The following is a 17558-nucleotide window of genomic DNA, read 5'->3' on the forward strand; positions in this document are numbered from 1 at the left end:
GAAAAAGAAAAGAAAAAAAATTCTATCCGTTACGTAAACGGGAGAGAGAAATAAGAGAGAATATCCGTTCTCTCGGATGGACGCATCAACCATGATGAATTCACGTGGATGATGATTACTAGGAGTGAAAGAAGCGTTGGTAGTTTTATACTGAATACGGTCTAATTGCCTTCATTCTTCGCCTACGATTCTTCTCCCTTTTGCATCGTATGACCTCCCCCTCTTCCTCTCGTTTCTCCTTCGTCCCCCCCTCTTATTTAACTTGCAAAGCACGAAACTCACGGTAGCTTGGTAATAGCCAATCAACGGACTGATTGATAGGGCAATCATTCCGCAGCAATGATCGATCGTGAGAGGGACATTCGAGCGGGGAACGACATTGAGACGTAACAATGGAGAGTGCATGAAAGTGCGCGAGGGAAGAGTGATTGGGGGCTGGTGAAGTGAGAAAGGTGCGAATGACCGATGCAATTGTAACGAGGCTTGTTTAATTGTGGGTTTGTTCGCAGCTCGAGTGGAACGTGCTACATTAACTGGCCTTTTAATTTATGTGGCTTGTTTTAGAACTTTATTGCTTCGTGTTCGAGGTTTTTTTTTTTTCTTTTTTTTATTTTCTGCGGTTCACCCCATTAAGGAGCAGGCGGTGAAATATTATGATAATCTGAAAGTTGCGTAAATTAGATATATTGTATGGTAAAAAAAAAGTGAAGTGCGTTACACGAAAAATGTTATTTTTATGGTTGAAGAAAGAATAATTTATTAACAATTATCGTGAAAACGTAACGGAAGGAATGGGAAATACACCCGTGCTCAAAAATTAATAAGTTTTGTTTCATTCATTTCGTTTGGCAAGAATTAATATGAAATGTCGAAAGAATGTCGTTTAACGTGATATTTTATACGATAAGGAATATATGAAAATACATTAACATTACAAAAATAATACTCAACGATCTTCGACAAATATTTAAGTCGTATTAAAAATAAAAATATAATTATTTACAGGATAATTTTATAGATTAAATTAATCAAAATAGTCTAGAAATCCAGGAATTTTGATCGAAACATTAAATTGCATGGTTCAAAGAATGTTGTACCCGATACCTCGAACGTAATTAATAATAAATCTGTCTCGCCCTATTATTATGACACGATAGTGCTTACGTCTTATCTAATAATTTCGATCGCGCGTTAAATCACACCGTTTCCCCGCTGCCGCTTGATGGAAAGGGAAAAAAGTGAAGAAAAAATACAACAATTATCAAATTGCGCGTAATCTAACGATCTACGAAAGATAAATCGGAGATAAACGATCCTCCTCTTTTATAAAACCGTGACGCGAATTGTTACAACATCGTTCGATTCATTATACTTTATCAAGTGGAGCAACCGAAGGGGAAATAACGATTCTGTCGGCACGATAAACAATGTCCAAGACCAAGAAAACGGTTAATGATCACATTTTCCTCGATCGAGCGCACGCGCGCGCGCACGCACACCATCGCACACTGCCATTAAACTGGAATTCCAGGAATCGGTTCTTGACATTCACGAGGAACGCGTTCCTTGCGCCGCAATGCCAACTGATTATGCGGCGTGGCAATCGATCACACCATCATTATGCATCACACGGTTCTCACAGGTGCTTGTAACCTTTCAGCATTGATGGAGAAAATAACTTGTGACTAATCGAAGGAAAAAAGTGGCGTAACTCGCGGAGGTATTAACGCGAGAGGTTAGAGTTCAGTGGCAGCGCCACCTAGCAGCCTGATGTGAATGGGAGCCGAGTAGGGGAGAGAGAAAAAAAAGAATAATGGAAGGGAAAATTGGAAAAAAGTGCTAGATCGCGGAAGCCGCAAGTTATTTTTCAAGAATTTTTAAAGAATGCCCGATGAACGATATGAGGGGAATAAAGATTCTCGAAGAAGAAATCCTATGGCGCCATCTAGCCTCCTTGCAAATGCTAATACGAATCAAGAAGACGAGAAGTTGCGAATTTTTCGAAACGAGATTGCTTGCATATTGAAATGAACAGAAGCATGATAAGTTGTCATAATACTTAATTATCTTAATTAACCTATGGATTAATCCACCTATGGATCTCCAAAAAAAAGAAACGAAGGAAGTGTATCTAATTTTCTAAAACACCAATCGAAAAACCAATTCAAAGAACCGACATTTGACATCGTGTTATTGTATTTTAATCACTTTTCTGTAGTTTAATAAACTATACCATTCTTTCTCTCTCTCTCTTTCTCTTTCTCTCTCTCGTTACTTAACATTCTGAAGAAGCCCTGCCAGATCTGTAATCGCACAAATTATTTCCTGGGAAAAGGGATCAAGCGCACGAATCGTCCCCTTAAACATTAATCAACGATATTTCCATTTGGATTCTTGCGGTTCGAGGTCGAACTTGGAAGGCGCGCTGCCCGAGCTAATTGAAACTCGAACGCCGAAGATAATGACACGCCGCGTATCCTCGTGCCGCGAGCGTTGATTATGAAATCAGTAAGCTGGTAGGTGGTCCCGAACGATTAACGCCACAGCTCGAAACGTTCCTTTTGCCCCTGTTGCTCGTGTCCAATATTCTAATACACGTGCACAAAGTTTGAAGAGCGTTTTCGATGATTTTCGAAGCGCTGGAAGCGATGGAAGAGATGCCAAGAGATTAGGATTACCAAGCTTTTTAAAAAGTTTCGAAAATTTTTTAAAAACTTCGAAATTCGTATGGAAATGAGAATAAGTATCGTTGAGATCATTCAGATATTTGGAAATTATAATCGAAAGGGTAATGGAAATATTTGTAAAAGGAAAGATCCTTGGTTCAATGTTGAAACGTTAGCTCACTTAGGTGTGGATATATTAATTGTAGGCAAATTGCGACACAACTTATTCTCATTCCGACATTTGCTACGAATGTTCGGTTAATGGTGAGCATTATTTCTCAGCGCCTAGTTGAAATTCCTGTCAACGATTGTGTCGCGGAGAAAGTCCTCGATTCTTATCTGATTAACGAAGTTAAACATGCAACGATTCCTGTAGATGACAATCTAGGAATACTCTAGTTTGGCAAAGTAGTGCAAAAGTAAGTTTTGAATCTTGTTACAAAAAAAAAGATTCATAATATGAATTCTAAAATTATTAATTTGAGAGAGAAAATTTCAAGCATTGAGAATATTGAAAATAATATTTCGTACTCTCAATGATATTATAAGTAAAAGTGATTTACGTGAAAAGTGATAATGAAAGAAACATTTGCCTTGTTCAAATCTCTGTAATTACCATTGATTTTATATAGATTCTCAAAGATTCGCGATAACGAGTCAATTTCTTCGAACCCAACTTCGTGGAAATGGAAGATTCTTAAAAGCAATGGCGTACAATAAAATCGTGCATACACTAGCATTTATCGAAGACAGTGGATTATCATAATACAATTCCATGAACCATTAAGTCATCATGAATTACTAATTCAAATTATTTCTTGAAAGGTCTTTGCATAATTTCTAGAACCTATCATCGCATACTCCATAATATTATAATTCTGATAATCAACATGTTCCAGTCACTCCTATTCAATGTTACCTGTTATTCCTGATTATTAATAATTACAATCGATTAATATGCATAAATTGCTATATTAATAAAATATTTTTATAAAAAACAAAAAATTATCGTACAGCCTTGATGATAATGATCTTACAAAATATCCTATTAAATATCCTAATAGTTAATAGCAATTTTTATAAATTATATAACAATACACATTTCCTCTTGATAGTACAATATCTAATTAAATAGAGAAAGAAAGAACAAGTAGGGAGGAAAAAGTTCCAAAGACATTAGTAAAAATCATGTTGAAAAGTTCGAAAGAGAAAAGTAATAAAATTAACTAATTAGAAAAAAAAAAAGAAATACATAGAACTATTCGATACATGATACATCTGACCGTTTAACCGTTTTCTATCTATAATGAGCAAGCGATTGCACAATGTGATTAACAGAAAAATTCCTAGGAAATATTCAAAAGGAACTGCAAAGATCTTATCGAAAATTACTTCGATTTCATAGAGCGTTATTAGAATAGAATTATAAGAATTAGAAGTCGTAAAACTTGGATTGAAAGGGGGTTTCGAAAAAAAATCGAAACGAAGCAGGGCAGGATTATCGACGAGCATGTGATTAAATAGCGTGGTCTCGGGTCAAGTATGTCTTAAGTAGCCGTGTGTGCACGGTTCATAAGTTGCGTGGTATTCCATGCAACATCCATCCAGCCGAGCCTTCTGTTTCGTGTCAAAAGGTGAAGGTCCAACACGGCCTTGAGGAGGATACGAATACGCTTCGCAACACCGTTCTCCGCCATTTCCTCATTTTCTCCTCGTCTTCCGCAAAATCGGTTTCTTCTCGCGCCAATCTTTCCATAAACGTTCGTATTCGAGGCTCGATAATGGGCGGATAATCGTTGTGAAATCCAGGATATCGTGGTTCGGGAAGGAAGTGTTCGTTTACTTTCTTTCCTTGTTGGAAATTCGTTTAACGAGACGAGTATTTATTTCGAAAGTTATTTCGTTTAGGCTAATTTTTATTTGGACTTTTATTTGTGCAGTAATAGAAATGTTTATTTTAGGGATTATATTTATTTATAATTTTTCGTTCTTTTCTTGTCAAATGTTAGGAATGTATTGAAACGAATTGTGTGCAAATATTGTGTATCGTTGATGTATTTCTTTTTCTTCTTTTTTTAATTTTTTTCCTTTACTTTTCTCTTGATATATATCAAGTTGTTTTACAGTTTATTTTTATTACGAGATTGAGACAAGCGTACGAGTGATTTTACCATTTTAACGATTTTAATGAACGATCCAAATCTAATAATAAATATTATTTTACCTTTTTTTACCTTTCAAGTGCAAAGATCATTGACATTATATGGACAGATTTTAATCTGAATATTTACTCGATCGAATCTATATTAATTAGAATTGCACGTTGGTTTAACTCATTACGATTCATAATATCCTATCTATCTTATTCATCGATATATATATATCTTATTCAGCTGTGAAAATCGCATATTTTAGTAACCCATTCCCATTTATTATTTCAAACTTATATATCTATCTTATCTATCTTAACAGATAAGCAATAATTTAACCATTTACGTTAAAACTATTATTTCCTTAATTAATAAAACCTGTCACGATTTTATATTTACTTTCCTTCCATTCTGAATTTCAAATTAACATACATACATAAAAGAGAAAAAAGTATATAAAAATTAACAATCTCCTCGAAATTAATCGATCAAATTTCGACTTTCACTTCAAATCCGCGTAAATCTACAACAATTTAATCTACAACAATCTACAACGCGTTAAAATATTATTTCCGGATCGGAAAGATTCCTACCACAATTTCCTGAGGATTTCATTAACACCTGCCTCGACAAGAGCTCTGGGGCCAGGCCGAGCCAAGCGTATCCGATTTCTGTTTTTCAATTCCCGCGTTAACGTCAAAATGTCGGTGAACACGGCTGAATGCCCACGCAAAATGCCCGACGATAATTATCGTGATCACGGGCATACGTTTATACGTGCGATACGTTCTCCATAATCGATATCTAATACAGTCGTGAGCACGTACGGTCGACAAGCTTCACGCGCAATTTCCTTCGCGTTTACGAATAGGATTATCGTTGCAACATAACCCCTTTATCGGGCATCGCTTGTTACCATTAAGAATTCTTTTGCCGATTTGCAACATTGTGCCAAAGGATGTAGCTTCGGTTCAACCGTGATCCCTCGTCGGCTCCGATTTTCTTGCTCGTTTGTAGAAGGGAGCTTTGGGTATAATCCGATACAACAATGGAAAAAGTCGAAGGCTTGCATTGGTTGTCCATTTTTTCACGGAGCCATTGTTTAAAAACTTTTGCGAAATTCTTGAGATATAGATGGAGAAAGAAACGCGACTCGACGATCTAATAATTCCAACGAGAGGGGATACGTCATGGAGTAATTCAAAAAACTTTTGCAAAATTCTCGAGGTGTAAAAAGAAACTTAACTTCCATTCGAACAAATGGCAACGTTTATCCAAAATCAATTCTCTCGGCCATTTCACGCGGCCATCGACACCCGAACGAGCGAACAAAACGCTACACACGTTTCATTCACCGTCGGAATAGAAGACGCAACGCCGATCCTCCCTCTCCCCTTCCTCGAGGGAGAGGAACCCGTAAAGCAGGATTTACGAGTCCCCGTGGAATCGATTTCACCGATTTCACGAATAGCCAGAATATCCCGCCACTGTCCTCCACCTTCTTCTTCATCCTCTCTCCCTATTCCCTCCCTCCTCTCTTCTTCTTCTTCTTCTTCTGGCCGCACGTCAGCCAGGACAGAAGAAAATCCCGTGACGTCCTGACTGTGCCGTGTGTGCGCGCCCTGATACCGCAAAAAAAGGCCGGTTCGGTTCTCGATAACTACCGTGCACGCCGGTGGTTACGCCGACAGAAAGGAAGAAAGGAAGAGAAAGAGAGAGAGAGGGGGAGTGGAGAAACGAAGAGTACAAGCCATACTGGAAATACGCAGAAGGAGAAGAGAAACGGTATAAAAGAGGGGGAGGGGGGATGACGAAAAGAGAAAGAATGAGGTTGGAACTGGGTACCCTTCTCCTCCTAGTTGGTCCACATTAATTAACCTGCTCTCTTAATTGCGCGGCTTGTTTATTGCATGGCCACGGCCATTTGTCGATGGTCTGCCTCGGTCTGGCCGTTGCATAGAGGGCTATTATCCGATCTCTACTGCGCCCTCTCTCTCCTCTCCCTCTAGCGGCGAGCCGATGTGCATATATACGCGGTATATATCGATTGCTGAGCAAGGGGGCAGGGGGGCCGCCTTCTGTAATCTACATACGGCCGCGCCGCATTCCTATCCGCCGATCGGACCAAACCGAGGATATTTATCCTCCTTTTCGGATCGAGTTTTCGGCTGATGATTCACGACCGACCGCTAACGAACCACGAAACTTTTCTAACACGATAGCTGGAACCGGTAGCCGAGTCACGAAATCAGGAAATTGCGCACGTCCTCGAATCGGCACGTCCAAATCTTCAATTGGAGAATGAATTAATGTAATAAAAATTTGAAATTTCTTCCTTTCTTCTCTTTCTTTAAATTCTCCGAGAGCCGACCGGATAATAAGATTGTCCTCGAATTGGTCCAAATCTTCAATTGGAAATCGTTAACGTAACAAAAATTTGAAATTTCTTCCTGTCCTTTCTTTGAATCCTTCAAGCGGATAATAATACTGTCCCCAATTGTGCAGATCTAAGTCAAATTCTTTAAATTCGCCTTAAAGAGCAAATCTCATCTCTCGCGAAACACAGTGAACCTCTCGCCCGTCTGACATAATCCCAAGCTATTCCAAAAAAAGGTTCGAGTAACGAAGCCAATCGAAATCGTAAAAGAGAAGACGGCAGGGAGGGGAGGGAGCGTGGCGCAGGTGCACCCGTCTAATGAAGCAATCCTGAAGAAGCGGGGAGTGTCCAGTGTAATCCTCTCCCCACCTCTCCCCCGAATCTCGAACTCAAGAAACAACATCCACAAGGGAAGCCTCGCCACTCGACTCTCGCGATTCCCTCGTGATGAAAAACGATTGCTCGCGAGAGAAAGTGGCGGGGCACGGATGATCCGATCAGTGATGAACCGACGACGTTGAATCGTTAATTAAGCCACGCTGGCAATTAGTAATTACGGTAGCCTCGAGTTCTGAGGCCCTGGAACCCTAAGGTGAGCTGTTCCAATCAGGAGGAGGCCCTGCCGCGGATGTTTACAGCGGGCCTCGAATCGGGGGGCCCGAGCCCATACTGTTATCATAAGTCGAGTTTTTCATTGACGCCGGTAGCCGCGGGTCGAAACCGGTCCATGGAGGTCGAATCGCGGAGGACCGAGGAGGCAACGACAGAGGCTGCCATAGAAACGAGAGAAGAGGAGGAAAGGAGAGAAGGAGAGGGAGAGGAGGAGGAGGAGGAGGAGGACAACGAAAGGGAACGGCAGACGGAGAGGAGAGCGCACGTTGTTGCATGGCGACCACGACCTCGTGAGCTCAGGCCACCAGATCTTTCTCTCTTTATTTTTCTTTCTCCCTCTATCTCTCTCTTTCTCTCTCTTTCCCTTTGCTGACCGCGTCCATAAAATGCTAAAATACTCTTGGGGTAGAACGACACGCGATATTCCACCACGGACGTTTTCTTTTCTTTCTCTCTATCTCTTTCTTTCTCCTTTTTCTTTTTTTTTTCGATAGCTCGTCGATAAATTCGAACCGTGTACGATTCGCGCCACTGAAATACTGTGAAAAGTGTGTTTTTCGTGTTTTTCACGACGTGCTTTGAGGAATTATTATTTTTTTCGATCTATATCTATATCAGGTTATTCTAACCTATATATAACCTATCGATTTCTAATTCCCAGACTCGTGAAAAAAATGCAACTCGTTAAAAAATGTGAGAAATGGCAGAAAGAAGAAGAAATGACAGCCCGATAACACGGTTGCATATTTTCGAGAGAGATAAGAATTCGAAGAGGAGGGATTTAGGAGGAGACGGATCGCCCTAACCTCGTGCGTTCCACGCCAGTAAGAAAGAGGCGCGAGGGAACGAGATAGAGGAGAGAATGGAAAGAGCGAAACGGAAGGAGACAGCGGCGAGTTACGAGAGTCGAACCTATTTTCGGTCGGCAAAATGCAAGCAGAACGATAGTCCCGTGATGCATCGCGGCATATGGCGTAAATCAAGCAGCTGCGACGACTGATTCCAGTGGTACCAACCCACGCTCGCATTATATCAGCTCGAGAGGCATATTTATTACCCCAGCCCGCCTAGATTGGAACAAATGCTGCGTTGCACCAGACCCATCCGTACCCAGCGCACACAGATAAGTCTCTGAATTTTGTATTATTCGATGTTCCCATCAACCGTTGATGCACGCTTCTCCATCCGACTTTTTACGAAGCGTAGTTATATTCGATCGGATATTTTTCAAATGTTACGCGCTACACTTATTACGTCTATCAATAATCCATATATATCTTTAAAACTTTTAAAAGCAGTGTGCATCTTTTCCAAAGGGACGACGAAATTGAACCAATTGAGCCTGCCTAATTGCGATTTATAATAAGAAAAAAAAGAAGAAGAAAAACACGTTTAATTTATTCAATTTATTTCCATTTATCATGCATCAAAAGTTTCCCTTCGATTTCTAGCTTTTTTCACATAAGATTGGCCACTAATTGCAATTTATAATAAGAAAAAAAAAAGAAGAAAAACACGTTCAAATCCAACTTTCCGATTTCCAATTTTTTTCTTTTTTTTTTTTTTTTTCATACGACATTGGCCGCATATATACGAATACCAATAACCAATCAAGGAATATTAATAACCAAATCGATATTTATGCTAGCCTCGACTAACGAGCATCAACTTTCACGTTAATAATACGATCACTCCAGGAAGCTTTCCATCGTGTATACAGGGAGAGACCCTTTTACCGGACGACATCAAAGAAACACGGAGAAGAATACGCGCTCATGTAAGTTTCATACACGAGCTACGAGTATTGATAATAATGCGTACGGACGCCGCGTATGCACACGCGCGTATAAACGATATAAACGCGGCACGGAGATGGCCGAGGGCACAAGGAAGTCGGGATTTGTGGTACCAAGAAGCCGTGATTGCCGTGGCCCTCGCTGCCACGTTCATTACCGATCGCGCCATTAATCTGGAACGGTCTGATGGCTCGCAGGCTAGTAAATATCTGGAACGATAACATCTGCGACTTAACATTCGTTCCACAGATCCCGGAGTGCAAGGATCCCCGACTTTTCATACCAACTCATCCCGGTCGGTGATCGAAACGTTCGAGTGGATCCTGTTCCGGGAACAGGATCTCTCAGTCGAAACGATTGATCCGATTTTTGATCGTTCCGCGTAATGGAATTTCCTTTCAGGAAGGGAAGATTGCTGTTCTCTAGTTTCTCTATTAAAAACTTCTTGGGCATTATATGGAATAAGAATTCACGTTTATCGACATTTTTCTCTTCCTTCTTAGCTTAGAATCGCTCGATTTCGTAAAATAATTTCGTGCTTATAAATTTTCATTCGAGTTGAGAATAGGTAGAGAACGATTACACTAGTATTGTCAGACATTATGATGATTAAGTGACGTTTAACAATGGCAAGATCACAATCTTCTATACAAAAATAAGACGCAATCCCACACCACTTCCACGCAACAAAATCCTTTAAAGACCCAATCCCTTGTACACTCTCCCTTTACACGTGTACCAACAAATCCACGGACCATGTTTTAGCCAGGTAGAACAGACACCACGATCGCGTAGAAAACGTTAAACGCCAAACGCTTGTCGTGCGTGAAAGCATTTGGTCTTAGTAATTAGATATCCCTGGAAATATGTAAGAGACAAGCGTCTTATCCACGAGCCCTCTACCGGGGCACGAGAAGCCACAAGTACTTTCATACCATTAGGGAATCGGCGATATTGGCTTACGAGATTGGAAAAAGCGATAGCCGTGTCCACGAGAGACTTCACCTGTCCCCTCCCCCCCCCCCTCCTTTCTCCCCCCTTTCCACTCTGCGCGAGTACAAAAGCGCCTTAATATACGCTTGGGAAAGAGTGGTTGTCGCAGGGCACACAACGATCACGAGCATAACTCATAACGCGATACCGCGCCATTTTGTTTCGAGTGAGAGGGCGCTGTTGTTCCGGGTCCAAGCGCGGCCATTGTCCAGTCAACTCGATGAAAAGGCTCGGGGACTAGTTCGATGGTTAGAGATACACACGGTGCGTGCAACATTAATATCTCAATGATGCTTGACTATTAAGGGTATGAAATACGATCGGTGGTCACGCATACGTAATGCTGTTTAAACTGTACCCGATCGGTGTTTCGATCGGCGTATAAAATTCCAGGCATGCACGGGTTCGGAATTATCGACTCGTGGTATTGGCTGGTCAGGTTTTGGAGGAAAAATACAGGTGTATTTTGTCCGTACAGCCGTATTTGTCCGGCCAAGTTGTTATTTGATTTGCATCGTAAATGATACTCGGAACATGGATACCGGGAACTGTGATTAAGATACAAAAAACGAGGATGACTGTCCGAGTTGAGGCAATTTTCAGAAGATTTATAGAGTTCTAAGAGTTGGAAAATGTCGATCGAGTTGTATATTACAGGTACTTGTGTTCGTCTTTTTTTTTACGGTTCTATGTCCAGTCTATCGAAGCTCTTTGACTACGAACGATAGTTGGACATTTTGTTAACCTGTAATCTGATCCCATTACATCTACGTAAAAATTATGTTTTCAATACGCGTTGCAGGACGTGCCTTGTTAATATCTTCTGACGAAGATAACCATAATTTGAAAATTATTATGGTATAATTGAAACTTAATTGTGAAAGAAAAAAATTGTGAAATTGGCTTGTGTGACGTTTTAAAGATTTTTAAACAAGATTTTTAAAGTCGTGTTTGTTATTAAAAAAAATGAAAAGCGAAGAATATGAATGAATAGAAGGAATAAAAAAGTGGATAAAATAAAAAATAGTTGAAAAAAAATTAAAAGAAAATATTAAAAGAACGAAGTAAAAAAAAAAGATCACTGAATTAAAATCTTGTCAAACGAAAATATCTTGAGCTGACCTTCTTTTATTCTCTGTGCGACGACATATTTGTAGCACAGTTTTTTTTTAGAAGAGTATGGATTTCTACCTTCCATCTCCAACAGAGAAATAAAGAGGTTGCCAACATTATCGATGAATATCAATGAGCTATGAATCAATTAAACGTCTAGCATTTCATTCGTTCGAAAATATAATTTATTTACAAAAGCAAACGATTCGTTTAACGCAACGTTACCCCTTTATCAGTATCTCGCCCCTTCACTACATCTCTATAATATAATCAATTCAATACACTGCTCTTCGATACGCTCAAAAGAGATAAAGTACGCATAAAACACCGTGAAACGACTCTTTCCTCATAAACCAAAATAAACAACCACCACGCCTAGATCTCTTATCATTCCCCACAATTCGAGACAATTCGGAACTCCACCTTCGAGCAGAAAATTTCGCACAGAAATTTACATAGCCAAAGGAAATCACATCTGACCCCAGAGCACTTGGGGTGTGTCCCTCCAACAGGTACCTACGATTTACGTTCCAGCCTCGGACAATCAGCCAAACAAACAAATATCTCCTACATCAACTTGTAACGGATACTGGTACTACATACTAGCGAACACCGTCCCGATCCAGCCACACGCAACCACAGCTCCTCGCTCGCGTACCTCTCCTACACCTAACCTCTATCTACCTCTGTAAAAGGAACTCCCTCCGTATCACGATACGCGGGCAATTAAATCCCCAAGACAATAATTAACTCCTGGCGTCGTAGCTGATGCACGGGGAATTGGAAAACGACTTCTCTCTCTCTCTCTCTCTCGTCTCGATCGAGCAACGGCATGAACGATTACGAGCCGGTACGCGAGCAGGGCGACAAGCGGCCGCGCCGCGAAATTATTGGCGAATTTGCATCTTAATGGAACTACCTACCTACCCGTAGCATGCGGCCCACGTCATAATTCCTCGCCGGTGCTCGCTACCGTCCACGCCAAAGAGAAAAACGACCACTCTGAAAATAGCCCCGTCGAGTGAGATCTGACGAAGCACGTCGCGCCGTTTACGCGAAACCTGTCGTTTACGGTTCCGTGATGATGATGCGGGTGTCCGAGGTGGTTGTAGTTATTGTTTCATGGGCGTGATGTATTGGATGTTGATCGTTCGAGGGAAAATATAATGGGGAGTAATAGAAGTTTGGAAGTAAAAATTTGAATGGGTTTAATTAACGTACGATAAGGTTACGTTTGAGGTTATGTTTGAGAGTCGATTGATACACACGTTTTTGGAATTTTTGGTATTTCGTGTAAACTTTTTTTCGTATATCCAAAATTGTATGTAATAATCCATTTTGTGAGGAAAAGAAATTTCCTGGTAATGAGGTGATTAAATTAAAAATAAATAAGACGATAAAATGTTGAAATGTCGACGGAACGTTTCGATGGAATTCGAAGTTTATGAACGAGGAAATGCGTTACTCCAGAAATTCCCAAGTGGTCTGCCACGTCTCTTTCTCGATCCCCTGCGGTGCGAGAGGGGAAAATTCCGAAATAGAAGTGCAGGAGGGACGAGCCAGGGAGCGAGATACTATTTCGGGTGAGGTCAGAGGCTGAGGTCAGTCTATAAGGCCTGGTCAGCCTCCCACGAGTCCTGGAACCCTGCCAAGCGCGACACCCACGCAGCCGAGGGAAGAGAAACCTGCGGGAACTCGAGCAGCCTTCGTTTCGTGGATCATGATCTACGAGATCCGAGCAACGAGAATTCATCTTGCTACAGCTTGCTTACCGTGCTCACCTATGCAATTTGTCGGGACGTCTCCACGCTATTCTATAAATAATATCCGCCACGCACATCTCTCGTTAGAAAATAATCTTGGCCCCCGTGGATGCACTCCGCACGCATGCACGGCCTCGTACCGATCCCCTTAACGATTACGAATTAACGGAAAGTGAATGTAACCGCCTAACGCGATTGAAACTCGATACGGGTACCCAGCTAATGCCGCACGATTTTCTCTTATTCTTCTCGCTCTTTCGTTAAATTCGAAAAAAATTTATAGGTTATGCACGTAAAGGAAGAGTGTAATACAAGTGGTGAAATATTTTGTTTAAAAGAAAGTTGAAAGATCGATCCAAATTGATTAGAATCGAGTTTGTTAGAAGCAAATAATGACATTCTTCTATTTTTGGAAAAATTGTAAGTTTGATTCGGATTAGAATTAAGTTAAATTAGGTTAAGTTTAGATTCTTTAGTTCCAAATTATTACGTACAATTATTATAAACAATTATTTATAAAAGCTTGGAAACTCGTAATAAAATTCTAGGTGAACAGATTTAAATATGGATATCTTAGTTGAAAGTCGCAAAATGTAGAAAAGCCGAACAAAGCTCGGATTATAAAGCTCGTGTCAGACAAAACACTTTGTGGCGTGACATAGAAATGCTTTGAAATCTATTGAAAATTGGTGGCCACGTGTGTTGAGCTGAAATACGTTTAAACTGCCCCACAAAGCGTTCTCTCAAACATTTCGAATCCCATTTACATTTTATGCAAAGAAGAAAGTCGAAACTTTATCAACGAATGAAACGAACAGTACACTTTTGTCTTAATTTATCCCATCCTATATTTTTCGACCAATTCGTTAGATCATTCAATCAATAATCGTGGATCAAAAAACATCGACGATATTTCCACATCGTTCCACAACGAAAAATTGTTACGGGAAGAAATATAGTATCTTATAGATTACTATTAAAATCGCACGATGATCCGGGGAAAACTGAGCAACGCTCGCGTGTATGTCAGAGGCGCACGTGAGAGAGTGCAAAAGGTAAAGCGGACCGATTCAGGGCACGACAAAGGCCTGAAGAGAGGCCGATTGAAACGCCCTGTAACGCGCTCCCACTCGGCCAGTGAAAGAATTTACTGCTACGTCCCGGTGAAATATGATAATAGCCGTAACATGGCAGATATTAGCAACGATTACCACTTGCGCCACTGGTCGCTTAGCGACCCGGTGTATAGAAATTTCTATCGCCTTCTTCGGGCCACTTTAACAAGACGTGAATAATGAGGATATTTCGCCGTTACGAAATGCGAAACGCTCGATACGCCGGAATAAGTCAGCGATAATGGCCGTAGAAAATTTGTTCCACCTTCGAACGATCGAGCGTAAACCTTGCACGGTTTAAGAGATATAAGGATCATCCAGAGCGATTACCAAGCCTTTCGAAACATCTTAAGATCTTAAGGTATTAAGAACGTTGTTTTTTTCTTTTTCTTTTTTTCTTGGAATAATTTAGAATAATTTTTAATGATTCGATATGTCAAATTGTATATGGATTAGGAATATTGGAAATATCAAAATTAACCGGATGTTATATCGAATGTGTAAAAATTGATTCTAAAGGATAAAAACGAATACAAAATTTTACGATATCGAAAAATGTAGTTTTTAAGTTTATTTATTGAGTTATAAGTGATTTAAGTTTACGTTAGATGGAGTGAGACGGAGAGAGAATGACATGCGCGCCGCACTGCGGCGGATCACGCAACGAAGGTAAAGCTGTCTCGCTCTATCTGCGTCTCGCTTCGTCCAACTGTAAACTTTAACTTAATAAAACAGTCTCAACCGATATTTTTGTGTTTATTTTAGAACAATCGATCTTCCAAATGTATTGATTGATAAATATTATCGAAGAATAAGTTTCAAATTATTATATCGATGTATTGTTGCGAATTATTAAAGTAATTAATATATCATATTTTATATTTTATTACTTCATATAAACAGACTTGATTTCATAATTTTGATTACATTGCAAAATGAATCAATTATAAAATAAATAAACAAAAAAATGAGTGAATCATCATTTTCTTATATCGATTACAAATTTTTGGCAAGAATACAATATCGATTAAATTAATAATTTCGAATTAATATATTTTGATTACAGAACCAACTACCTTTTCGTACGTATTTTCCGTATCTTTTCTGTACGTATATGTATACGATATATATTTAAAAAAATGAGAAATTTTTCTTAAAAAAAGAAATAAAAAGAAGCTTCTTTCTTTAAAGAAAAAAAACTTCCTCGAATATCTTTCATCTAACTTTACTTACTCAAATCTTTACATTCGCATTCCTATAAATATACATATATATACATAAATCCCATCCAATGAATTTCGTCGAAATGAAGATAAAAAAAAAAATAAATAAAGAAAATATTACGTTCCACCTTCAATCGTGACACAACGTGACACGAACACAAAGATTTTTCCCCAAGGTATTAGCGAATACGATTCTACTGGGTCTCGAGAACGTCGGCGACGCCGTTTTCTGGTGGCGTGCCAAGAAAAAGAGGGTGGCGTGGGTGACTCGCGTGAGCAGATCGAGCTGACCCGAACTCGAGTCGCATGAGACTCGACCTCGCTTCTCTCCTCTCACACCGAGGCGATCTCTCTGCCTCTTCTCTGAAAATAACCTCGTTTGCCTCGTTTGACGTCATCGACCATCCGAATCAACCACTGTCTGCCTCGAGCTTTTTATTCGCCCGTTTTACCGATTCGATGAACATGAATGCAATTAACTCGCCCCTGCGAAATCTCGATTCACAAACATATTCGCAATCAATATTCTGCGATTAATTTCTTATATTACGATTAATGCTCAATGTATTTTAATCTATGTCACTTGTTTCCTATAATTGTAATTGTAATTTGTAATTTTTAAAGGAAAAGATTTCGAACGAATAAATATAAATGACAAAGGAATATTTCTATCATGCGATTTGATAGATACAATTGATTCAAAAGTTGCTTAAATTTGATTAATCTTTTGACAATTTACTTTTAAAAATATTTAAAAAAAAAGAAAATTTCATCTTCCCATCCAATTTCCATATTTAATTGCTAATACCAGCACAGTTTCTACTTCTGATCGAGCAGAAACTTTCTATCAGAAACCAATAGGCATCCGTGAATAATCGAGTCATCAGGATCGATTTCCAGGATCGATCATCACTGTCATTGAGCGTCTTCTCGTCCCGGAAGAGAGATCCAACGGGATTTCCAGTAGGAAAATGGGGCACGATCCACGTGAGGAATCGACCACGACACAAAAACAGAACGTGCAACCACGAGGTAAGAGGAAAGAGATGGAGGAACGAGATCGACACGACGATCGATCCCGCGGCGGGGTCAAACGGATAGCGCAATTTCAAGCGTAATGTTCCTACACGACTAGGATCGCGGTCGATTTGCCGAAGGAAAGATGGCACGAGATACGTGACGATGCTCTGTTGGGGATCAGACAGAGGAAAAAAGGAATGGAACGAAGGAATGGAGTGTGAAAAAAAGTTGGAAAGAACTTGGACATTAACATGTTGGAAACTGAAAAGTAAATTGAAAGTATCATAAAATATAATATTCCATATTGAATAGAAACAGCAATTGAAAAGTATAATAAATATTTTTAATAAGTATTTTATAAGTATGAATTTTGACTTTGCGAAACATTTGTGATGAAAGAGTTCTCTTACATGTAATGAACTGGAAAACGGATTGTGCAATTGTTGTTACGTAATTTCTTTGACTATATCGAAAAACTAATCAAAGAAATTTTTCTATGAATTTATTGTAATTATCAATTCTGTAATTATAAAAAATCTGATGTCGTTTTTTTATCAAAATTAAAATTTCATGTGCATATATATAATAAATGAAATTTATTATTTGTATATTTTATATATGAGCGCACAATTGTGGTTTACAACAAATAATTTTAAACTGATTATTTGAAAAGAACTTATGCCATCAAATATTTAATTTACCAACAAAAAGTGTTCGTTCACGACTCGTA

The sequence above is a fragment of the Apis cerana genome, linkage group LG13 (genome assembly GCF_029169275.1).
Source record: "Apis cerana isolate GH-2021 linkage group LG13, AcerK_1.0, whole genome shotgun sequence".
NCBI classification, from domain to species: Eukaryota; Metazoa; Arthropoda; class Insecta; order Hymenoptera; family Apidae; genus Apis; species Apis cerana.